At 48.8% G+C, this 15,375-nt stretch overlaps 1 protein-coding gene across 2 annotated transcripts in view; it reads left to right on the top strand.

Annotated features, from left to right (window-relative positions):
- Window positions 1-236: 236 nt before the first annotated feature.
- The window catches only part of NUTF2 (nuclear transport factor 2), a 35,613-nt gene continuing 20,474 nt past the window's right edge, over window positions 237-15,375 (top strand). For both annotated transcript variants that reach the window (XM_073659391.1, XM_073659392.1), the window contains exon 1: window positions 237-386. The gene's annotated coding sequence lies outside the window, so the exon portion shown is untranslated. The remainder of the gene's footprint in view (window positions 387-15,375) is intronic.

Genomic DNA, 15,375 nt, shown 5'->3' with positions numbered 1-15,375 from the left:
AAGAATTAAAAAACAACAACTGTGTTTTGGGGAAAAAAATGTAAGAAAAAATGGCTGTGACAGGAAAGGGAACGTGTGTAATTTTTTATTGCTCAGATTTTATGGAGAAAAAAAGATGAATATTATAATTTTTTTTAATAAGAAATCAATTTATTCTGGATGTAGAGTAGATTGTGTCAGATGTTGGCGGTGTTTCCAGTGGGTGGCTCGGGCACTGCCCATCTGGCTGCCATGCTGAGAGGACAGCGGAATCTCGGCAGAGACTACAAGTCCCGGCATCCCTCGGGGCGGGGCGGAGCCTGCTGGAGACGCCTCTCGCTGAGGAGGAGGGCGGTGGCGGGAGCTGCGCGCTCGTCGGGACCTGGCAGAGCAGAACCTCGTGAGGGGTAAGCGGGGCAGTGTCCCAGTGTGTAGGCCTCCGCTTCTCCGGGGGAGGAGGCTCCTGGTCCCGGTGGTCTCCCGGTGTGGCCCTCGGTCGTTTCCTGTCATGTTTGTTCCTTCTGTATGGAGCATGGCGGAGCTGTGGCCTGCGCTGCGGCGGGAGCTCAGCCCGCGGGTTTCTAGGTGTCAGCTCCATTGTTGCTGTCAGTGAATGGAGCTGACAGAAGTTTCTGGGCCGGGCAGTGCGGCCACAGGGGGCGCTGCAGGGCAGGCCTCAGGATAGCCGGCTATGGCGGCCATAGTGATAAAAGTTAGGTAGTGGGGGGATTCTGGTAAGGAGCGACCACCCAGCCACAAGTTACAGCATATATGTCACATTCTGGCCTGTATGCCAAACGTGGCCCACAACACCAGAACCACGACCCCTATGTGAGGCCATCATTCTGTATGTATAGAAGGCTATGGGGGGCTCGTAGCACTGTGAGGGGGACTGCGGGAGGGGGGGCTCGTAGCACTGTGAGGGGGACTGTGGGGGGGGCTCGTAGCACTGTGAGGGGGACTGTGGGAGGGGGGGGTCGTAGCACTGTGAGGGGGACTGTGGGAGGGGGGGGGTCGTAGCACTGTGAGGGGGACTGCGGGAGGGGGGGCTCGTAGCACTGGGAGGGGGACTGCGGGAGGGGGGGCTCGTAGCACTGGGAGGGGGACTGCGGGAGGGGGGGCTCGTAGCACTGGGAGGGGGACTGTGGGAGGGGGGCTCGTAGCACTGGGAGGGGGACTGCGGGAGGGGGGGGGCTCGTAGCACTGTGAGAGGCACTGTGAGGGGGACACTGGGAGGGGGACTGTGGGAGGGGGGGGTCGTAGCACTGGGAGGGGGGCTCATAGCACTGGGAGGGGGACTGTGGGAGGGGGGGCTCGTAGCACTGGGAGGGGGACTGCGGGAGGGGGGGGCTCGTAGCACTGTGAGAGGCACTGTGAGGGGGACACTGGGAGGGGGACTGTGGGAGGGGGGGGTCGTAGCACTGGGAGGGGGGCTCATAGCACTGGGAGGGGGACTGTGGGAGGGGGGGCTCGTAGCACTGGGAGGGGGACTGTGGGAGGGGGGGGGCTCGTAGCACTGTGAGGGGGACACTGGGAGGGGGACTGTGGGAGGGGGGGGTCGTAGCACTGGGAGGGGGGCTCATAGCACTGGGAGGGGGACTGTGGGAGGGGGGCTCGTAGCACTGGGAGGGGGACTGCGGGAGGGGGGGGCTCGTAGCACTGTGAGAGGCACTGTGAGGGGGACACTGGGAGGGGGACTGTGGGAGGGGGGGGTCGTAGCACTGGGAGGGGGGCTCATAGCACTGGGAGGGGGACTGTGGGAGGGGGGGCTCGTAGCACTGGGAGGGGGACTGTGGGAGGGGGGGCTCGTAGCACTGGGAGGGGGACTGCGGGAGGGGGGGCTCGTAGCACTGGGAGGGGGACTGCGGGAGGGGGGGCTCGTAGCACTGGGAGGGGGACTGCGGGAGGGGGGGCTCGTAGCACTGGGAGGGGGACTGCGGGAGGGGGGGCTCGTAGCACTGGGAGGGGGACTGTGGGGGGGGCTCGTAGCACTGTGAGGGGGACTGCGGGAGGGGGGGGACTGCGGGAGGGGGGGCTCGTAGCACTGGGAGGGGGACTGCGGGAGGGGGGGCTCGTAGCACTGGGAGGGGGACTGTGGGGGGGGGGGCTCGTAGCACTGGGAGGGGGACTGCGGGAGGGGGGGGGACTGCGGGAGGGGGGGCTCGTAGCACTGGGAGGGGGACTGCGGGAGGGGGGGCTCGTAGCACTGGGAGGGGGACTGCGGGAGGGGGGGCTCGTAGCACTGGGAGGGGGACTGTGGGAGGGGGGCTCATAGCACTGGGAGGGGGACTGCGGGAGGGGGGGCTCGTAGCACTGGGAGGGGGACTGCGGGAGGGGGGGCTCGTAGCACTGGGAGGGGGACTGTGGGAGGGGGACTGTGGGAGGGGGGCTCGTAGCACTGGGAGGGGGACTGCGGGAGGGGGGGCTCGTAGCACTGGGAGGGGGACTGCGGGAGGGGGGGGCTCGTAGCACTGGGAGGGGGACTGTGGGGGGGGGGGCTCGTAGCACTGGCAGGGGGACTGTGGGGGGGGGGCTCGTAGCACTGGGAGGGGGACTGCGGGGGGGGGCTCGTAGCACTGGGAGGGGGACTGCGGGGGGGGGCTCGTAGCACTGGGAGGGGGACTGCGGGAGGGGGGGCTCGTAGCACTGGGAGGGGGACTGCGGGAGGGGGGGCTCGTAGCACTGGGAGGGGGACTGCGGGAGGGGGGGCTCGTAGCACTGGGAGGGGGACTGCGGGAGGGGGGGCCCGTAGCACTGTGAGGGGGACTGCGGGAGGGGCTCGTACTGAGTGACAGAGTCCACACCGCAGAGAATGAATGAAGCGACCATGGAAACGGCGGGCCCCTTCCTGAGATCCGTGTGGCCAGACCCTCTATGGCAGTGATCACCAACCCGGTGTATAGGGGGTAACTACTTCATAATGGGGTTACCCGGACCACGCTCATAGATTTGGTTGGTACAGCGATCTTATGACCAGCTTTATGGAAATACTTGTTTAAAGGGGTCGTCCCCTATCGGAAAACTTTTCCTGACTATGTAAAGTTGTGTGTGTGTAAAAAAACAAAAAAAAAAACACTGTGCGTGCCCTCCGCCACAGTCTCTATTATTTTGCTGCAGGCACGTGAGCCCAGCTGCTCCGTCCATGTAGCTGCTGAGCCCAGTGACTGACTGCAGCGATTGACCCCGGGAGGGCAAGTAAAGTACAGTTAAAAGAAAAAAACACTTACTTACCCTCTCGAGGTCTATTGCGGTCTCTGTCGTTGCAGTGATGATACCGCTGCAGCCAGTCGCTGAGCTCAGTGGCTAGGAGTTGCTTACCCCAATTATATGGGCGGATCAACTGCAGTGCTGTCAATGTGACCTCAGCGCTGCAGCCAAATAACAGACAGACACCGTGATGGACCCTGGCAGGATAAGTAAAGTATTTTTTTTTTTCTTACAACCAACTGTACAGTTTCCTAAAAGGGACAACTCCTCTTAATAATTCTCAGAATCCTAAATTGATAGGAAATTTACTGGGAAATTTTCCTAGTGCACAAACCATACGTATACCTAATGTCCAGTCTGTACACCAGGCAGATTTCATGCTGCATATAGTGAGTGTGAATAGGCCAGGTGAAATTCCTTTTAGGCTATGTGCCCACGATGCAGAAATGCTGCATATTTTTTATGCTTCTCCCTGGCAGGAAAAACGCATGCAGTTTTTACATGCGTTTTTCCGCCAGGTAGAAGCGTTTGTCAAGCGTTTTTGCATGCATTTCTGCATGCGGGTTATCAAGTGCTTTTCCAAGTGATTTTAGCATCACTTGGAAAAGTGCTTGACAACTTGTTCACGCTATATAAATCTATGCAACCGGCATGGATTTATAGTAGTGTGACCAAGTTAGCTTAAAAAAAGAATAAGAATGGTAAAAAAAATTTAAATAAAAAGATTATACTCACCTTCCGGTGTCCTCCCGGTGTTATCTTGGCCGCGTCCGGTGTCTTGCACTGCTCGCGGTGGTGTGAAGGACCTGCGGTGACGTCATTCAGTCATGTGTCAGGTCACATGACTCAATGACGTCATGGCAGGTCCTTCACCACAGCACGAGCAATGCAAGAGACCGGACGGAGCGGACAAAACACTGGGAGGACATCGGAAGGTGAGTATAATCTTTATTTTTTATTTTAAATTATTTTTTTACAGGTTCTATGGTACCCAGGTCTGGATGAGAGTCTCCTCTCCTCCAGACCTGGGTACTATTCACACATTGAACCGTGTGATATCTGCTTATCCACATGTAGTGATGCGGATGTCACGCGGTCCAATGCAAGTCAATGGCGGCGATTACGCTGCATGTCAGCAAAATGAATGGACATGCTGTGGATTTTTGAGCGCAGAATAAATGCTGCGGAAAAATCCGCAGCATGGGCATTGACATTGTGGCTTGTCATTGGGGACCATGGGGGGCTTATTACCAAGCGTTTACGCTGCGGAAATTCCGCAGCATAAACGCTTGGAAAATGCTTCGTGGGCACACAGCCTTACTCAAATTCCCGTCCTCTAAGACCTCGCCCTATGTCACAAGTTTATAAGCCGGTCATGGCAAGGCCTGGTGGATGCAATGTAACCAGTCCCTGCAATAATGAGGGTTCAAAGAGAAATTTAAACTTTTGCAAAAAAATAAACTTTTTTTTTGCTTGTTTCTTAATCCTCTCAGATCAGCGAGGGTCTGGATTCTGAGACCCTAACTGATAGGTCAAAAAGACTGCCGAGAAGTGCACAGCTCCCTCCTTAGTGCGCTCAAAATGGAGTAGAAAGCATCGACTATACCAGGGATTCCCGAACTCCAGTCCTCACCGTCCCCAACACATCATGTATTCAGGATTTCCTTAGTATTGCGCAGGTGATGGTATCAAGGCATCAGAGTTCTCTCACGTGTGCAATACTGAGGAAATCCTGAAACCATGATCTGTTGGGGTCTGTGAGGACTGGAGTTTGGGAAACGTTGATCTATACCAGTGTTTCCCAAACTCAAGTCCTCACGGCCCACCACACGTCATGTTTTCAGGATTTCCTTAGTATTGCCCAGGTGATAGAATTATTATTAAGGCATCAGAAACTGCCCCAGGTTCTCTCACCTATGCAATACTAAGGAGATCCTGAAAACACGATGCGTTGGGGTCCGTGAGGACAGGGTTTGGGAAACACTGATCTATACCATACAGGCCAACCCATTTTGCATGCCCCCAATAAAAAAAAAACACATACCTCCCAGACTGACGCCGGTCCTCCACTCTGAGGGCTGTTTTCCCCGGCGATCTCATGACTTTTTGTTATGTGAACACTGCGACTGATCAGCGGCCACTGATGGGATACAATTGTCACAGTACCAGCAGTGGAGAAACCCTTTCACTTTATGAAATTTGATCAGTTAGATGACCACTCTCTTTAAATTTAGCAATAATGAGGAGTGGGAGGGGGGATTCCAATCCAGCACGACCATCCAAGTAATAAAAAAAACTGGAATTAGTCTTACCGGTAATGATGTTTCCCGGAGTCCACATGACAGCACCATAGGAGGAGTAATCCCATATCCTCTGTAGGGACAGGAAGCACAAGAGGTTAAAAACCCTCCCACCCCCAACCTGGTGATTTTCCAAAAACCACATTGGCTGGGTACAACAAAATTTTATTTTAGACTGCTTAGACATATGTTAGTCACATACAGTAGCAATATAGGGAGGGAAAAAAGGGTGCTGTCATGTGAACTCCTGGAAACATCATTACCGGTAAGACTAATTCCGGTTTTCCAGTACATCTTCATGACAGCACCATAGGAGTATACCCAAGAACTCATGGCTTAGGGTGGGATAACTGCCTGAAGTACCTTCCTACCAAACACAGATATCTGCTGTGAGAGAACATTTAGCTTGTAGTGTTTGCAGAAAGTAGTATGTCCTGACCATGTGGCTGCGGTACATATCTGTTCAATGGTAGCCCCTGCTCTAGTTGCCCATGAGGTGGAAACTGCTCTGGTAGAATGCGCTTTGATAATTTCAGGGGGAGGCTGTCCTTCTGAAAGATACGCTAGATTAATCATGGATGTGACCCATCTAGCAAACAATGCTTTTGAAGCTTTCCTGCCTCTATTTTTTTTCCCCCAAACTGTATAAAAAGATTAGAGTCTAATCTCCAGTTCCAAGTGGCTTCCAAATAGGCCAACACTGCTCTGCGGACATCGAGATGGTGGAACTCTTCCTCCCTATGATTCCTAGGGTTTTCGCAGACCGACGGAAGAACCACTTCTTGGTTTAAGGTCATCGATGACACCACCTTTGGGGAGAAACTTGGATCCAGCTTGAGAATGATGCAATCATCCTGCATCTGCATACATGGCTGACAATAGATAGAGCCTGGATTTCACCCAACCGTTTAGCCGTGGTGATTGCCACCAAGAAGACTGTTTTCAGAGTCAAGTTCTTGATTTCTAATTCATTGACTGGGCCAAAGGCAGGTTTGCAAAGGACTCACAGGACAATATTCAGATCCCACAGAGGGGAAGAAATTCTCTGGGTAGGCTGAGAGGTGTCTACTGTCCTGTGAAACTGACAAAAGGTCTTCCAGACTTTTTTATATATGGCCTGGGTTACAGGTTTTCTACTAGCCTGCATAGTCTAGATCACTGTAGCGGATAAGCCCTTGTTTTTCAGGATCTCCCCTTCAGAAGCCAAGCTGAGAGCTGGAGTTGTTGAAGATTCTGATGCAACAGTGGACCTTGCGTCAGAAGATCTTCCTGTAATGGTAAAATGATTGGGTATTCCAACGCTAGATGACACAGAAGGGAGGACCAGCTCTTCCTTGGCCAGAACAGAACAATTGCTATGACTGTCGCCCAATCTTCCTGAATTTTCCACAGCATTCTCGGAACTAGAGGAGCAGGTGGGAAGGCATATGTTAGGCCCTCTACCCAATATTGTGAGAGAGCATCCACTGCCAGAGGATGATCTCCTGGGTCGAGAGAGAAGAAAGTTGTCTTTGCATTCGTTCTGGATGCAAAAATGTCTAAGTGCGGCTGACCCCATCTGCGAGTTAGTCGTTGGAACACCTCTTCGTTCAGTTCCCATTCTGAAGCCTTCATCTGACACCTGCTGAGGTAGTCTGCCTCCTGATTGTCGAATCCCCAAAGGTGAACTGCTGAAATGGAGCTCACTATCTTCTCTATACCTAAGAATATCCTGTTAGCCAGGGACTGGGGAAGTGGATGTCTTGATCCGCCTTGATGTCTGATAAAAGACTGCCGTGATGTTGTCCAACAAGATTTTCACATGTGTGTCTCTCAAGACCGCCCGGCTTCTCTGTAGGACTTCCCAGATCGCCTGTAGTTCCAGAAAATTCGATGATCGGGTTTGAATCTCTTGAGGACCATGTTCCTTGGAGATAAGAATCTACCACTCGAGCTCCCCATCCTGAGAGACTTGCGTCCGTGGTCACTAAAAGACAAAGTTCCAGAATCCACTGCATTCCCTTCTGTAGATTCTTGTGGTCGAGCCACGAGTGTAGAGTCCTAGGCATCTCTGGACAAAAACCTCTTCCTGTCTAGGTAATTCTGATGTCTGTCTCACTTCTAGGATGCATTTCTGTAGAGGACTGGAATGGAACTGGCTCCATCTGACGCAGGTGATGCATGACGTCATGATTCCCAAAATACTCATCGCCTTTCGGATCAAAGGTTTCTTCTCTCTTGCAAAAGAAAGAAAGAATCCTTTGTGGAATTGAGAGCATCTTGTCTTCCAGGAGATAAGACATTCGCATTCGGGAGTCGAGACAGACTCCCAGGAAGATGCGTGAAGTACTTGGGACAAGATTGGATTTTTCTTTGTTCACAATCAAACCCAGGCAGGTTAATGTCTGTTGGACAAATTCCAGATGTTGTGTCATACCTAGAGGGGATCCTGCCACCAACAGGAAGTCGTCCAAGTACGGAATGATGGTAATATCACTGAGTCGGATATAGGCCACCACCTCTGCCATGATCTTTGTAAAGATTCTGGGAGCAGATGACAGGCCGAAGGGAAGACATCGGAACTGGTAGTGTATAATCTGACTGCCTGATGGTAGTGCAAATCTCAGATACTGCTGACTTGAGGAATGTATTGGCAGGTGGTAGTATGCATCCCTGAGGTCCAGGGTGCACATTACCGCATCTGCGTCTATTAGAGGAATGGCTAATCTTACTGATTCTATGCGGAATTTTTTGTAGCGGACCCATCGGTTTAGGGGTTTCAGGTTGATAATTGTACGGAACTCCCCTAACGTTTTCTATAGTTGTTAGCATCGGGTCACTCAAAATCCTTGGATCCCTGGATACTAACTGTTTTTGAAAAACTTTAATCGCCCCCCACACACACACACACACTCTGGCATAGTCATTGCTGTTTTGGATGGGAGCTAGTACTGGGTTGGTATTTCTTATCTTTGTTGCCCTTATTAAAACTCCAGCTCGTGGACCCTCCTATTTTCAGAGTGTTATATTTACGGGAGGGGAAAGGTTTTTGAAAGGGCTGCTCCTTGTTTTTCTCCTCAAGAAGCCCTTCTTTTTATCGGATGCTTTTTCTAGAATGTCGTCTAATACTGGTCTGAATACTTTGAGCCCTGAAAATAGAATGGAGCACAGTTTGTTCTTAGAAGCTGTATCCCCAGGCTATGTCTTTAACCAAACAGCTCTATGGGATGAGTTGGAAAGCGCATTATTTGTGGCCTCAAATCTGACTGATTCCGCCCAAGCGTCGGCCATAAAATTCGTTGCCATTTTTAATAGGGGCAATGATTGAAGGAGCGATTCCCTCGGGGTGCCATCCCGTAGGTCACCCTCTAGCTCTTCTAGCCAGACTCTCATGGATCTGGCAATAGATGTAGGAGCGAAATTAGACTTAATTGCCACTGAAGCTTCCCAGGCTTTTTTCAAAAATCCATCCGCCTTCCGATCCATAGGATCTTTAAGTCCTGATGAATCTTCAAAGGGGATCGAGGTTTTCTTGACCGCCTTGGCCACTGGGACGTCAATCTTAGGAATAGTGTCCCACACATTGGTGTCCTCTGGGTCAAAAGATAGTCATGTGCGGAAGTCTCATGGAGTCGAGAGTCTCTTCTCTGCATCCTCCCATTCCTCCAGTATCATGTCCTTAACATGAGCATTAAAAGGGAAAACCATGAATATCTGGGTTCTAAGACCACCAAACATCTCCTCCTGAATGTTACTGCTCTTCTCCGTTTCCTCTACTTGCATTGTGTATCGGACGGCTCGTAGAAGAATATCCATACCATCTGAGTGGAACATATATTTTTTTCGTTCCCCCTCCCTGAGGTGGACTAATGGTCTCACTGTTGTCAGTCGCCAGATGGGTCGATTTCACCCTCCGAAGATGGTGATATATCTTCTCTGGGTCTTTTGGGTCCATGGACATCCTGGGCTCCTGAACCTGCGGACTGCAGAGACATAATAGAAGCTTGAACTTCTTCTTTGATTATACTACGCATCTCATTTAATAAAACCCCGTGCTCCTCCTTTAGCATTGGGGCACTACATTCAGCTCATAGACGCTTTGTATATGAGTCGGGAAGTCTGATGTTACAATCCAGGCACCTTTTGGATTTTACTGTAGCCTTTTTCCCTGCATCCTTCTTTTTCTCAGAAGGAGTTGGTAATGCACAGAGATATCCTATAAAAAATATGTAGGGCCTGGTAAGAGCAAGTTCCATTAACCATATAACAGGTAATGGTACACTTACATGACTGTGGGGCGATCCAGGGAGGGTAACAGGGTATAACATATCTGCCATTGTACTGCCAGGGGTGCCAAAGCTGTAAGCATGCCTTTGATGCTCCCCAGCCCTTACCTGGTCGTCCTGTCATTTTCTCCTGCTCCCTGGTGTCTGGTCGAACCATGTTTTGAATTTCCCGCGCGACCGGAAGGCGTCATCTCCGAACTTCCAGTTTCGACACCGGGCTGTCCCGAGGCCGGGAGAAGCCGGACCCGCCCAGAGCAGGACGCCAAGAGCCCCAGCGATGGGGAAGCGGCACCCTGAGGCTCCAGCACACCGGAGGGGTGAGGGACTCCCGACAGGGAGTGTCAGCCCAGGACCCGCTTGGCGGAGAAAAAGAGAGAGCCGGGGTCCCTGTGAGGTACATCGTAACTTCACACCAGTGCTCCCTGCACCAGCGCTCCTCTTGTACTCCCTGTCCTGTGTAGGGACAGGGAAAACACTGGGGGTGGGAGGGCTTTTAACCTCTTGTGCTTCCTGTCCCTACAGAGGATATGGGATTACTCCTCCTATGGTGCGGTCATGGGGACGTACTGGAAAACTTATTTCTTTAGGAAACCATTAAAAATAGTTAAAAGCAACACCTTACTCCTTTCTGGCCCATAGAGCGCCCTTAGTCATAGGAACTGTGCGCCAGAAATCTGTCAGGTGTTTCTTTTAACCTGGGCTGTGGAGTCGGTAAGCCAAACCTCCGACTCCAACTCCTCAATTTTCATGACTCCGACTCCCTCATACATGGCTCATGTTTGTGATAAATTTACTGTAGTAAAATAGTAACATCAGGCTTTTAATCATTATTATGATACAATAATCAAGCTATTTGGTTAGAACTAGTGTTGAACATTCAGATACCGCGAATATCGGTCGATACCCGATATTTCAGTATCGGAGTTCCGATACCTTTAGAATACCGGAATCGGAAGTTCCCATAATGCCTGCGCTCTGCAGTGTCTCTGAAGGATGACAGACTGGATGGCAGCGCTCAGCTTACTGTACTTGTCATTTAGTGTTAAAGGATTTATTAAAAAAAAAAGTGTTTTCATGCACCGTCTCTTTAAAAAAGCCGGCCGGCAATTTAGCAGCGGGATACACCGGTACCCGACAATTTACAACAAAAAGAATAGAGCATCACACATAGATTAGATAGATAGAAACATGTCAGTCACATATATAAGAAGTACAGTGACAGTGTTGCTTACTGTACTTGTCATTTAGTGTAAAGGATTTATTAAAAAAAATGTTTTCATGCACAGTCTCTTTAAAAAAGCCGGCCGGCAATTCAGCATTGGTAACCGACAATTTATAACAGAAAGGAATAGAGCATCACACATAGATTAGATGGATATTATATATGTGACTGACATGTTTCTAAGTACAGTGATAGTGTTGATTACTGTACTTGTCATTTAGTGTTAAAATAAAGGATTTATTAAAAAAAAAAATTGGCGTGGGGTTCCCCGTAAGTTTAGTCTCTAGCGGAGGTTAAGCAGACGGCTGGGGCAGATGTTTGAAGCCTGGGAAGGGGGTAATACCCACGGAGCTTCCCAGGCTACTAATATCAGCCCCCAGCTTAATACCTAGCCTTTACTAGCTATTAAAATGGGGGACCCCCCCAAAAAATGACATGGGGTCCCCCTATTTTAATAGCTAGCAAAGGCTAGGCGGACAGCTGGGGGCTGATATTAATAGCCCTGGAGGGGTGCCATGAATATTGGCCCCTCCCAGGCTAGAAACACCAGCCGTCAGCCGCCCCAGAAATGGCGCATCCATAGGATGTGCCAATTCTGGCACTTAGCCTCGCTCTTCCCACTGCCCTGTAGCGGTGGCAGTGGGGTAATAGGGCTGGGGTTGATGTCAGCTTATAATGCCAGCTGACATCAAGCCCAGGTTAGTAATGGAGAGGCGTCTATAAGACACCCCCATTACTAACCCCATAGTGAAAGTTAAAAAAAAAAAAACACCCAGAATAAAGTCCTTTAATTGAAATAAACACACAATTTTTTAATGTTCTAAATTAAACCATACTTACCATCACACCCATTCCAGCTGAAGCCAATGTCTTCTGCAATAAAAGTAAAATAATAAAGCAACATCATCCTTACCTTTCCATGGTTCCCACGACAGCTTCAGCTCTGCTACCTTGACATGACAGGCTGGATCGCAACAGAACGCTGCCATCCAGCTTGCCATGCCGCAGAGACTGAGAAGCGCAGGCATGCTTGTGCTCCTCAGTGTCTCGCTGTGACTGCATCCAGATGAGCCGAGTTCATGTCCAATGAACTCAGCTCACCTCATGCACGTCACTGACAGCGTGGGAAAATTCTCCTGCGCTCAGCGCTTCAGCAGGAGAATTCTCTCACGCTCACTGCAAGCGCAGGAGAATTTTCCCACGCTGTCAGTGACGTGCATGAGGTGAGCTGAGTTCATTGGACATGAACTGTGCTCATCTGGATGCCGTCACAGCCAGACACTGAGGAGCGCATATTTTCTAGTTTAGACAACTGCCTTTTCACTGAGGTAAGATCTATCTGATTATTACTCAAGAACAGGGTGATGCGTCCATAAGGTACATGGTGGACTGTACAAGATGCTAATACTTTGGTTTAAGACCATCTGAGCTTTGACTAAGACCATATGAGGTCTATATCTCTTTCTGACTGAGTCACACTTTTTTTTTTTTTTTTTTTGTACAGTTATATGAAAAAGTTTGGGCACCCCTATTAATCTTTAGCTTAATGTTTTATAAAAAATTGGTGTTTTTGCCACAGCTATTTCAGTTTCATATATGTAATAACTGTTGGACACAGTAATGTTTCTGCCTTGAAATGAGGTTTATTGTACTAACAGAAAATGTACAATCTGCATTCAAACAAAATTTGACAGGTGCATAAGTATGGGCACCCTTATCATTTTCTTGTTTTAAATACTCCTACCTACTTTTTACTGACTTACTAAAGCACTTTTTTTGGTTTTGTAACCTCATTGCATACACCTGGCTCTGAAGTTCAAAGCTCAATCATGAGAAAAGCTACTTAAAGTGGCCACTTGCAAGTTGTTCTCCTTTTTGAATCTCCTCTGAAGAGTGGCATCATGGGCTCCTCAAAACAACTGTCAAATGATCTGAAAACAAAGATTATTCAACATAGTTGTTCAGGGGAAGGATACAAAAAGCTGTCTCAGAGATTTAACCTGTCCGTTTCCACTGTGAGGAATATAGTAAGGAAATGGAAGAACACAGGGACAGTTCTTGTTAAGGCCAGAAGTGGCAGGCCAAGAAAAACATCAGAAAGGCAGAGAAGAAGAATGGTGAGGTCAGTCAAGGACAATCCTCAGACCACCTCCAGAGAGCTGCAGCATCAACTTGCTGCAGATGGTGTCACTGCATCTGTCAACTATACAACGCACTTTGCACAAGGAGAAGCTGTATGGGAGAGTGATGCGAAAGAAGCCATTTCTGCAAGCACGCCACAAACAGTCGGCTGAGGTATGCAAAAGCACAATTGGAGAAGCCAATTTCTTTTTGGAAGAAGGTCCTGTGGACTGATGAAACCAAGATTGAGTTGTTTGGTCATACAAAAAGGCTTTATGCATGGCGGCAAAAAAACACAGCATTCCAAGAAAAACACTTGCTACCCACAGTAAAATTTGGTGGAGGTTCCATCATTCTTTGGTGCTGTGTGGCCAATGCCGGCACCGGGAATCTTGTTAAAGTTGAGGGACGCATGGATTCCACTCAGTATCAGCAGATTCTTGACAATAATGTTCAAGAATCAGTGATAAAGTTGAAGTTGCGCAGGGGATGGATCTTTCAGCAAGACAATGATCCAAAACACCGCTCCAAATCTACTCAGCCATTCATGCAGAGGAACAATTACAATGTTCTGGAATGGCCATCCCAGTCCCCTGACCTGAATATCATTGAACATCTGTGGGATCATTTGAAGAGGGCTGTCCATGCTCGGCGACCATCAAACTTAACTGAACTGGAATTGTTTTGTAAAGAGGAATGGTCAAAAATACCTTCATCCAGGATCCAGGAAATCATTAAAAGCTACAAGAAGCGACTAGAGGCTGTTATTTTTGCAAAAGGAGGATCTACTAAATATTAATGTCACTTTTCTGGTGAGGTGCCCATACTTATGCACCTGTCAAAGTTTGTTTGAATGCAGATTGCACATTTTCTGTTAGTACAATAAACCTCATTTCAAGGCAGAAACATTACTGTGTCCAACAGTTATTACATATATCAAACTGAAATAGCTGTTGCAAAAACACCAATTTTTATAAAACAATAAGCTTAAGATTAATAGGGGTGCCCAAACTTTTTCATATAACTGTATGATTAACATCCATTTACGTTGTGGAATTGATGCTATTATAGATAATAGGATATATTCTGTCATCCCTAAATGAATGTTTGATCATGGCTCTTCATATTTAATAGCTCAGATCTTTTTCTTTTTTTTTGCCTGTTCTAGTTGTATCAGCTCTTAGTCCATCCTTAATGCTGCAGCCAGGGTCATCTTTCTGGCTAATCGTTACTCAGACGCTTCCGCTCTGTGCCAGTCATTGCGCTGGCTGCCCATACGTTATAGGATTCAATTTAAGTTGCTTGTCCTCACCCACAAAGCTCTCCACAATGTGGCACCCCTCTACATCTCTTCCCTCATTTCTGTTTATTGGCCTACCCGTTCTCTATGCTCCGCAAGCGACTTTCAACTAACACCCGCTCTAATCCGTACTTCCCACTCCCGGCTCCAAGACTTCTCCTGAGCTGCACCTATTCTTTGGAATGCTCTACCCCAAGAAATTAGGACGAGCCACAACTCACACTGTTTTAGGCGCTCCCTAAACACACCTACCACATTCCCTAATCAGTAGTTTTTAGATATAGCCCATTCACTATTTCTCTGAACATAATTCTCCACCGCACCCAAAACCACTACAAATACTGGCTGGTGATGAGCTCATGCGGCCTTTATCTTTCCCTCATCCCCTCAAGATGGCTGGACCATCATTGTAAATAAACCCCTGTACTTTGTGTCACCCCCACCTCATTATAGATTGTAAGCTCTTACGAGCAGGGTCGTCATTTAGTTTTGGTTTACTTATTGTATTATCTTTAACTTTGTTAGTTATGACTGTTGTATATGAACCTCTGAATTGTAAAGCGCTGTGGAATATGTTGGCGCTATATAAAAAAATATTATTATTGACTATCTAAAACTTTCACAATCTTCCTGAAGCACTATCTGTTGAGCTTGGATATTCTTGGGATGTTTCTTCGGGTGTAAGATCTTACCGGGGTGCTCCCTCCCTATTGGAGGATTCCTCGGCCATCGTCTCCCATGTGAGGGGGGGGGGGGGGGGGGGGAATGATAATTATTGGTAATTTGATTTTCCTGAAACCCATGACAGTACCCCTATCTATCCCCTCCCTCTGGCTTATGGTCGGTGATGGTTCTCAATCTTCTCTTATAATGAAGAATGTGATTGAGTGAATGTATAAATAAGAATAATGATTATAAATTGGGTGACTCCTAAACCAAACTGAAAGCGGAAGTGTGAGATGCCTTTTTATTTTGTGCTCT

The sequence above is a fragment of the Phyllobates terribilis genome, unplaced genomic scaffold, assembly GCF_046119375.1.
Source record: "Phyllobates terribilis strain yellow unplaced genomic scaffold, ASM4611937v1 Scaffold_13__5_contigs__length_258822181, whole genome shotgun sequence".
Taxonomy (NCBI): domain Eukaryota; kingdom Metazoa; phylum Chordata; class Amphibia; order Anura; family Dendrobatidae; genus Phyllobates; species Phyllobates terribilis.
The sequence above is the reverse complement of the archived record's forward strand: the minus strand, read 5'-3'. Positions and strand labels throughout refer to the sequence as shown.